General features: G+C 47.7%; 1 long non-coding RNA gene across 1 annotated transcript; it reads left to right on the forward strand.

Moving 5' to 3' along the window:
• Positions 1–215: 215 nt before the first annotated feature.
• LOC110741166 lies at positions 216–6846 on the forward strand. The gene is made up of 4 exons (XR_002516923.2): positions 216–2498; positions 5052–5203; positions 5336–6277; positions 6416–6846. It is a non-coding gene; the product is annotated as an uncharacterized LOC110741166 (long non-coding RNA).
• Positions 6847–9749: the final 2903 nt, after the last annotated feature.

The following is a 9749-nucleotide window of genomic DNA, read 5'->3' on the forward strand; positions in this document are numbered from 1 at the left end:
GTGTGAGACTTCTAGTTACTCCAAATCCTCAAAATTCTTGGTATAGTGAGGTTCCCCCTTACTAAATAAATAAATAATATTGTTTGGCCATTTAAAATAGTTATATAGTAGTATCTCAGGGTTTTTTTTTTTTTTTTTTTGGCTCATTTGTAATTGTGTGATTTGTTTTCTTATTATTGAGTTTTGAAAGTGCTTTCAATGTTTTTGAATACAGGTGGTTTTTTTTTTTTCATGAGACATTTGATTTATAAATATTTTCTCCCAGAACGTGGCTTATCTTTTCATTTTTAAGACTGTCATTCAATGAACAACAGTTTTTAGTTTAGATGAAGTCCTATGTATCCATTTCTTCTTTGGTAACTTTAAAAATAGATAGATTTTATTAGATTATGCTTTTTATTTCACATCAAAGAAATCTTTGTCTAAATCAAGGTGATAAAGATTTAACTTCTATGTTTTCATGTATAATTTTTATAGCTTTAGATTTTACATTTAGGTCTGTGGTTCATTTTGAGCTTCTTACATACATGCATTTATAATTTACATCAAATTAAAAACATTATTCTAATATTTTTACTGTCCTTCCCCTCCTTTCTGTCTAGGACTCCATAAACATGGATGTTAGACCACCCAGTGTTATCCTACAGATCACTGAGTCTCCATTCGTTTTTTCACTTTCTTCTCTGTGTCTCAATATTGCTATGCTTTTGAGGTCCCTAATCTTTTTATTCTGCAGTATTTAATCTACTATTAAGTCTATGCATTGAATTTTTTATTTTGGATATTGTATTTTCATTTCTAGAAGTTCCATTTATACAAAAAATGTTTCATTTAAAAATATATACCTTTCATTTCTCATTAGGTTCAAGATATTTTTCAATTATTGAGCATATTTAAATAGCTGTTTAAAGTCATTGTCTCTTAATGCCATTATCTCTGTCATATCTGAGTCTATTTCTTTTGACTGTTCTTTCTCGTGGTTATTGGTCAAATTTTGCTGCTTGTTGGCATGTCTAGTAATTTTGCTCAGGCACTAGACATTATTTATGCCACATTGTTCTGAGTGTCAATGTTGTTGTCTTCCTTTACAGCAGGGGCCCCCAACCCTGGTCCACAGATTGGTACTGGTCATTCATGGCCTGGTAGGAACTGGACTGCACAGCAGAAGGTGAGCTGCAGGCAGGTGAGCATTACTGCCTGAGCTCCACCTCCTGTCAGATCAGTGGCAGTACTGGATTCTCATAGGAGCGTGAACCATATTGTGAATCTGCGTATGCAAGTGCTCTAGGTTGCATGCTCCTTATGAGAATCTAATGCCTGATGATCGAAGGTTGAACAGTTTCATCCTGAAACCATCTCTGCCCCCACCCTAGTCCATGGAAAAATTGTCTTCCACGAAACCAGTCCCTGGTGCCAACAAGGTTGGGGACCACTGCTTTACAGTGTATTGAAATTTGTTTTGTCAGGGAGCAAAACTATTTGTATGTCAGTTTAACCCATTTAAAGCTCACTTAAAGCTTTTGTAGGTCAGTTCTAGAGTCGCCCATATTGCACAGCTAGTTTATATTTATGCTCCAGGTATTCAACACAGTTCCTCTGCTCTGGCTGGTAGGAACTTGCACGTGTCTCAGCTCTGGGCGAGCTGTTTGTTGTTCAGCTTGCAGCTCTCCAGCAGTCGTGCTTTGCCCAGCCTTGTGCAGTTTGCCCACACATACATGTGGATTAATCTTCATCCAAAGACTCAAGGTGATCCTGAGAATATTTCTGGAGGTTTTTTTTTTTTTTTTTCTGTGTAGTTCCTTCCTCTTTAGTACTCTGCCTCACACATTGTAGCTGTCCTGACCTCTCTAAGCCGCTATCTGTGCCCTCTCAACTCAGTGAGACTACTGAACACCCCGTCCCTGCACTGTGGTCTGGGACTTGCCCTCAGGCAGAAAGTCAAGGGGATTGTAGGGCTCAGCTTTGTTTTCCTGTTCTCCAGGATCACAACCCCAGGCTGCCCATTTTCCAATGCCTGAAAAGAGTTGTTTCATTCATTTTGTCCATTTTTCTAGGTTTCTTTCTTTCTCCTTTTTTTTTTTTTTAAATGCAGGAGGGTAAGTCTCATATCAGTTTTTCCTTCATGGTAGCAGCTTCAATATCATATTTAAGTTTCTCCATCTGAGCGATGGGGATGACCATACCTACCTGTTAGGGCCATCATGAGTCACACAAGGAGATAAACAAGTGTATTCTACCCTATCCTAACACACCATTTCATATTACCTTCGTTGCTTTTTTCTCTCTCAGTTGACACCTGACCTTTGCTGGGTCACCCTTCGGTTTCAGAGTTGGACGAAACACATTCCACAGGGCATGAGGCCCAGTTCTCTGACCATGTTCTCCTGGAATGAAACAAACATACTGCAGGTTAAACTTGACCCAAAGGAAATGAGACATGGGTTGAAGCCAGGCTGATAAATCCTGCCACCTTCCTCCCTTCTGTGGACTCTTTTAAGGTACAGAGGTGTGGAAGCCCTTCTACAGAAATCCCATCCTGTCTCTTAAGAGCTTATTGCACAGCTGCGGCCAGCGCAGTAATATATAGTATCTCTTTGCTTCCCATCTTCCTTCTCCTTTCCCCCTCATCCTCAGTGGCTTGGGTGCACTGAAACAAAGTGTTGAATCTTAATCTTTCATCCAGCTTTGATTTCTAGAGGGTTTGATGCAAGAGAGCAGGTGAAGTGCTTAGCACAGGCATGGGCTTCTATGCATTACAAGGAAACGGCAGCTCCTGCTCCTAATAAATGCATCTCCTAAAGCACTTCTCACATTGCATTCTGGGTTGAAGTGCATGTGTCTCCCTCAGTGGGCTGTAATCTCCTTGAGTATGAGATTGTATCTCTCTCTCTCTTTTTTTTTTTTTTGACAGAGTCTCACTCTGTCACCCAGGCTGGAGTGCAGTGGAGTGATCTCAGCTCACTGAGACCTCCACCTCCCGGGTTCAAGAGATTCTCCTGTCTCAGCCACTGAAATAGCTGAGATTACAGGTGTGCGCCACCACACCTGGCTAATTTTTGTATTTTTAGTAGAGATGGGGTTTCACCATGTTGGCCAGGCTGGTCTCAAACTCCTGACCTCAGACATGAGCCACTGTGCCCGGCCAAGACTGTGTCTTAATTCAACACTGGGTACCTTTCATGTTGTGCAGTGTTGTTGCTGTGATATGTTTGTTGTTGCTGTGTTTGCTTATTTTTTTCTGTATACTTCCTGTGTTGCTTGTTGTGTGTTGTTGTGTTTATTACTTGTAATGTACTAGATTCTTCTATTTCTTGATCTTCTGGAATTGAACACAACCAATCGCTTTTATTATTTATTTATTTTTTGCTTTTCTGTTTCTTTCTTAAGCTTGTGAGGTCTTTAGGTGAGAGTGGGAAGGGAGTGGCTCCCAACACACAAAACATCCAAGGAAGAAGTTAGAGTTCCATTTATAAAACCTACGGAAATGGCTTCTTTTTCTGTTTTAAGCAAAGCAGTGGAGATGTTCTATTCTGAAGGTTGCAGTCAACACTATTACAAGGTGCAGGGACAGGTGGGAGAATTCCTTTCTATCAAAGTCTTAGACAGGTAGAGTTAGCAGTAAGAGGAATGCAACCCATTCATTTTACTGATGAGGAGACAGAAGGTCAAGGTGGACTATGGTGGGGTTTGACTCAACACTCTGGATTCCCCATCCTGATGGTTCCTTCTATATCACAGATCCTAGCTTACAAATACAAAGTTTAATTCCTCAAAAAGGCATGTAATTAAAAAAAAATCCCAACACTCAGGTATCTGATCCCTGACTCATCATTTCTTCCTGTGTGCCGAGATGGCTTTGGCAGACGTTGGGGGAGCTTCTCCCCACTCTATTGGGAGAGCAGCACCAGCTCCTTCCTCCTCTGGATCCCCTCAAGGGGGCCGAAATGCCCACCCTAACCCTGATACTTTCTCCCCACTCCTGTGGAACCTCACTTCCTCATCCCAAGCAGTACCTGGGTTCCTAATGCCCCAAACATTCATAAATTTAACACATGTTTATTGAGAACATACTGTATACTAGCTGCTTGTTAGGTACCGTGACTACAGCAGCCAGCAAGACAGTCTGGGACCCAGGCCTGCTCGTACGTTCACTCTCTCCTCTTCACTAGGGTCTGGGAGAGGGCTTTGAGGATTGAGACTCAGCCCAAGGTGAGTCCTGGATGGTACTCAGCCTTGATGTAGACCTCGTGGATATTTTTTTTTTAATTATTTAAATATTTTTGATTTATAGAGTGATTAAATACATAGCGTTCCATATACCTCCTCCCCACCCTCTCTCAGTGTCCCCTATTACTAACATCCTGCATTGGTGTGGTATACTTGTTACAATCGATGAGCCAGTAGTGATACATTACTGAGTCCTAATTTTTTTACTAGGATAATTACTAAAATCCTTATTTAGGTTAGAGTTCACTCTTTGTGTTGTATAACCTGTGGGTTTTGAAAAACGCATAATGACATCCATCCACGATGACAGAACCAAACAGAAGACCTCCACTGCCCTAGAAACCTTTGGTGCTCCGCCTGTTCCTCCCTCCCTTCTAACCCCTGGCAACCATTGCTGTCTTTACTGTCTCCATGGTGTGGCCCTTTCCAGAACATCACAGAGTGGAAACCACACGGTGTGGAGCCTTTTCAGACTGGCTTCTTTCTTGGTTCACAGGAAGAAATGATGAATCAGGGATCAGATACCTGAGTGTTGGGATTTTTTTTTAATTACATGCCTTTTTGAGGAATTAAACTTTGTATTTGTAAGCTAGGATCTGTGATATAGAAGGAACCATCGGGATGGGGAATCCAGAGTGTTGCGTCAAACCCCACCGTGGTCCACCTTGACCTTCTGTCTCCTCATCAGTAAAATGAATGGGTTGCATTCCTCTTAGTGCTAACTCTACCAGTCTAAGACTTTGATAGAAAGGAATTCTCCAACCTGCCCCTGTGCCTTGTGATAGTGTTGATTTCACTTCAGATTCCTCTATGTCTTGTTGCAGCTTGCCAGCTGATTTCTTCTTATTCCTGAATAATGTGGGAGTCTTTTGTGTAGAGCCTCCCGGGTGGTTCCACGGGGGAGCTGAGTGGAGCACCTGTGGTCTTGTGACCTAGTCCCCAGCATGGAGTGCTCGGAAGTGCCCTCCGTGAACAGGTAAACATCCCACCAACTTGCCCTCCCTTCTCTTGATATTTTGATGTAGTTTTTTTTGATGGTCTTTGCTTATTTCTGGGTCTCAGCCCCTAGATACACTTTCCACCCCATGTCCTAATCTATACTCTGTAGCACACCGCACCTGTCCGGGGCGATCGGTCATCACAGGCCCGGGTCCACGTCTCAGCTCTGCTTCTTGCTGGCCACGAGGCTGCGTGCTCCTTACTGGCGTCCGCGTGCCCGTCTGTACAGTGCAGGAGCAGGAGCATCTTCCAACAGATTTCTTGTGGGATTCTGCTTCCGAGGCCTCCAGACGGCGTGGGAGCACCGCCTGAGTCCTGCTGCATTCTCTCTGCTGCAGACGCAAGCCTGGTTCCTGTGTGGGGTCCCTCAGGGGTGGTGTGTGTTTCACAGGGCAGCAGAGAGCCAGGGGGCTGGGGCTGCCCATGGGGAGTGTGTGAATCAAAGGAACAGACCGCAGCTGGAGCCACCTCGCCCAGATTCCTGAACGCAGCCTCTTGACAGACCGATTGTGTAATGGCATTCCTCCCAAGGAAACACGCCTGCCCCCTCCAAGAAGGTGTGAGAGCTTCCCAGACACGGAAAGGGCCCTGCTGGGTAAATTAATTCTTCATTATTCCGTTCCCGAGGCTCTCCCATTGGCCGAGTGCCCGGCACCAACAGACGCCTGCCCGCATGGGGTCAGTCCACACGCAGCTGACGCTGAGGCTCAGGTAGTCTCCTTGGTCCCACCAAGCCGAGGATGCATTCAAATAGATGCAAATTTCCATCCAATTCCTGTCCACCCTGCCCGGGATAAAGGGCCTGCTGTGGCTGTGCAAGCCGGCTTTCTGGTGTCTAAATACTTCTCTGGTGAGGACACACCTGTTCGTGTCTGCTAGCACACCACAGGTGGGGTTTATTGTGTGGGGCTGGGATTTGGCCAGCCAACTTCTGGAATTCATTGTTTAACTCTCCATCACCATAACAAATAACCCCCAGACTTGGATACGCCACCTTTGGCTAAGGCCTCAGTGTGGGGTCATCAAAAACGGCAAGCTGGCCAGCCCCAAGGTGAGTGAGGGCCAGCACAGGCCTTGGCCTCTTGGGGTCGGGTAGGGCTGCTACTGGCAGGTGGCGTGAGGTCTCTACCGCCTCCGAATGACCCGCGTCCCTTCTTCCTTCCTTTCTGTCTCTCCCTTTTTCATTCAGGATGGAGGCAGAAGAGTCACCAAGTCTGGAACCCACGGCTGCCGTAGAGGAGGAGCTGGGTCATGCTTGGCTAGACACCATATCGCTCTCATCCTGTTTTCTCATTTGTGAAATGGGAATGGCGCTCATGCTTCTCCATGGGATGTTGGGAAAGGAACATGAGGGCATCCATGGAAGTGTTTGAGGCATGCCTGGCCCAGGGGGAACCTCCAGAAATGACACCTATGATCCCCCAGCTGTGTTCCCATTAAACTAACACTCATCCGGCCTGGAGCTGGGGTGCAGCGATGAGTATGACCTAGTCCGAGCCCCAGGAATGTGGGCAGTAGGAAGGGCATGGCCATGAAAGACGTGCCCAGGGGACCCCTTCCAGGTGTCACCAAAGAGCCCTGGGTTGTGGTGTGGGCTGGAGCAGGGCAGGTGGGGGGCGGTGCGGGTGGGCACAGTCTCTGATGCCAGACACCTGGGTTCACAACCCTGGGCCTGCCTGTTACCAGCCATGCGACTTCACATTTGGGGAAACTGAACCTCAATTTCCCCAAATGTGAAATGGAGTCGATGCTCATAGCAGGTTCTCTTGGAGTTGTTGTGAGACTGAAACAAGTATTTGTACCATACACAAATACTCAATGCCTGGCAAAAGTTATCTAAGTGTCTGTTAAACATGTAGCTGTGTCTACACGTTAGGGGGCCGACCTCGCCGTGCTGAGAGGCAAAAATGGAGAAAAAGAGAGATTGTCAAGATTCTGTTCCTGGTGGGCCCAGACTTTGGAGTTTCAGAGACGGGTGAGAGAGGGAGTCGGGGCAGGCAGGACCCTGGTGTGAGTAGCATGCTTCATGAAAGTGCCTGGGAGAAGCCTTGGGACGTCCTTGTCTAAACTAGACTCCTGGCCTGCGGAGAGCCGGTCTCCACCTCCCTCAGTCCCTGCCACCCGCTATCTTTCTGGGCTGCCTGTACATCCTGCTGCAGCCTTCCAAGGGCTGCCCGACAGGGAAACCGGAGCTGCAGGCAGGAGGCGCGGGCCGTTTCATCCACTCAGGGATGGGAGTGAGTTACAGGTGTGGCCTTTGTTCCTGAGCACAGGCGGGGATAATGCGTCCTGACAGCCCAAGGATGGGCCCCTGGCAGCCTTCATCGGCCTGGCCCGAGCCCCAGGGCAGCCCTCATGGGCACCCGAATTACAAAACGTCCTGTGAACTCTCCCCACGGTCCCGGCCTCTTCATGTGCTTCCAACGCTGGCGGCTTGGACACACCTGGGAGCAGCCGCAGCCCATTCACGAAGCACTTTGGTGAAGGTCACCATCTGCAGGGACAGAGCAGGTATTGTCAAGGACGCCAGCCTAGGCTTTGTGCCCCGCCGGCTGCCCCGACCACAGGAATTCCTCACGCTCACCCTCGCCCTCATTCACACCAGGAGGGCGCCCACTGCTGCTGAGGGCAACTTCCCTCCCTCTCTCCCCGTGCTATTTTCAGGCCGGAGGCTGGAGCCTCGGCCAAAGGAACCTCACCCACCATTTTCCAAAACCTGATTGCTGTGTCTGTGTCTGTGATGGGCACAGACCCAGGGGCCAGGCCTGCCAAGACTCTCCCCGTGTGAATACCTGCACAGGGCACCTCCTGTGGGAACCGGGAGTCACACAGAGCCTGGCATTTGTCCCCAGCCTGTCTTGTGACATTAGGTAGATCAAAGCCCCATTGTAAAAAGTCTTGTTGCCTCTGTTCATCTGCTTGGAGCCTGTGTCCTGGGACGGCCCTTCCCTCGGCTCTGGCTTGGGGAGGGAGCTGACCGCCAACGCATGTGCTCCCATTCGGGCCCTAGCGTTCCTCCTGGAAGGAGCCCCACCGAAAGTGAAATTGCCTTTCATGGGTCTGAGGCTGGGGCACACCCTGAGAAAGAATGAGAAAGCGTGGGGCAGCGCAGCTCCTGTCCAAAGTCTTCCGAGGAACAAGTTCCTACTTGGCTCTACTAAGGAACAGCAACAAGGCAGAGAAAAATGTCACTGACGCCGAAATCCTGGAGGCTTCCTGAATTGGCAATGAGGGATGGGGAGCTGGCAGAGGCTGGGGTGGGGGCAGCCTCTGTCCAGCAGCCCCTTGGGGCATGGCAGGGAGGGAGGGGATGGAAGGAGGTGAGAAGACACAAGGCTTTGACAATCCTGAATAGTGAGTGGTGGGGCGAGTTCAGATCCTTCCAGAGGGCATAGCTTCCCCTTGACTCCCAAGCCTGACCATTGTGTGTCAAATGAGGGGCAGTCAAATTGCTTAACCACCTGATTGGCAACTTGCGAGCTGGAGGGATCTTTACCCACTTTACAGTCCTTAGGTAGTCCACTGGTATGGGCTGCCTGGAGCATGTGCTGAGATGGGAGGAAAATGTGCCAAGATGGATTAATAATGTCTGGATGGCTGCCAGTCTCTTAATGATGGTGTGTGTGTCATGTGTTTGCCATCTCTGGTGTGTTAGTCAGGATAAGCTAGGGTTTGCTGCCATAACAAACAAATCTCCAAACCTCAGTTGCTTATTGCTGTGAGAACTTATTTTCTCTCACACCCAAAGTGAAGGGGGTGGCTTGTTAGGACAGCTGTGCTCCATGCAGTGATTCAGGGATCCAGCCTGTTTGCATCTCACATGCTAATGGAAGATCACATGGTACTTCTCATGGCCTCAGCCTGGAAGTGACGTGCATGTCTCTTTTTACTTTTCATCCTCCAGAACTGCTTCCATGCAATCTGATTCCTGACTCCCTCAGAAGCCAGCATGGGTCCAGGAGGGAAGAAAGTGGGAGGGGTCTGTGGGGCAAAGAACATTATCTCTACCACACTCAGACCCATCCTCTTTGTTATAGAGGATTGGGTCTCTGTAACTCAATAGGGAGGTGGGACATGCTTTCTAGACAAGCAAGTGACTTGAACAAAGTCAACAAGGGGTGTTGGCACTGTTGGGACCAGCCTAACTACCATGTAGGCATTTTTTTTTTTTTATGTACCACAGTGCCAAATTATCTAAGTCATTTTTTCAATCTATCTCTCATTTTTCCTGTGAATCTTGTCATCCCCAGAGGTGCCTTCTCTTACTGGAAAGTCTAGTGGAGGGACCTGTCCCTTGGTGGATTCTGCCAATGGGTGCCCTTTTTAGAAGCACTGTGTCCTCTTTGCTGGGGTAAAGCCATTCAGTACTGAATGACTCGATGAAGGTAAACCATAGCTGCCCAGAATCCTGGACACGTGAGGCCTGCTCTTGATTAATCTATATTCCTTATTCCCCAAAGGGAATGGCAAAATCCTGGAGCTATGCTCATGTTTGAGTTCTGTATTGGGCAGGACCATTTTGG

This window comes from Papio anubis, chromosome 12 (assembly GCF_008728515.1).
Source record: "Papio anubis isolate 15944 chromosome 12, Panubis1.0, whole genome shotgun sequence".
Classification (NCBI taxonomy): domain Eukaryota; kingdom Metazoa; phylum Chordata; class Mammalia; order Primates; family Cercopithecidae; genus Papio; species Papio anubis.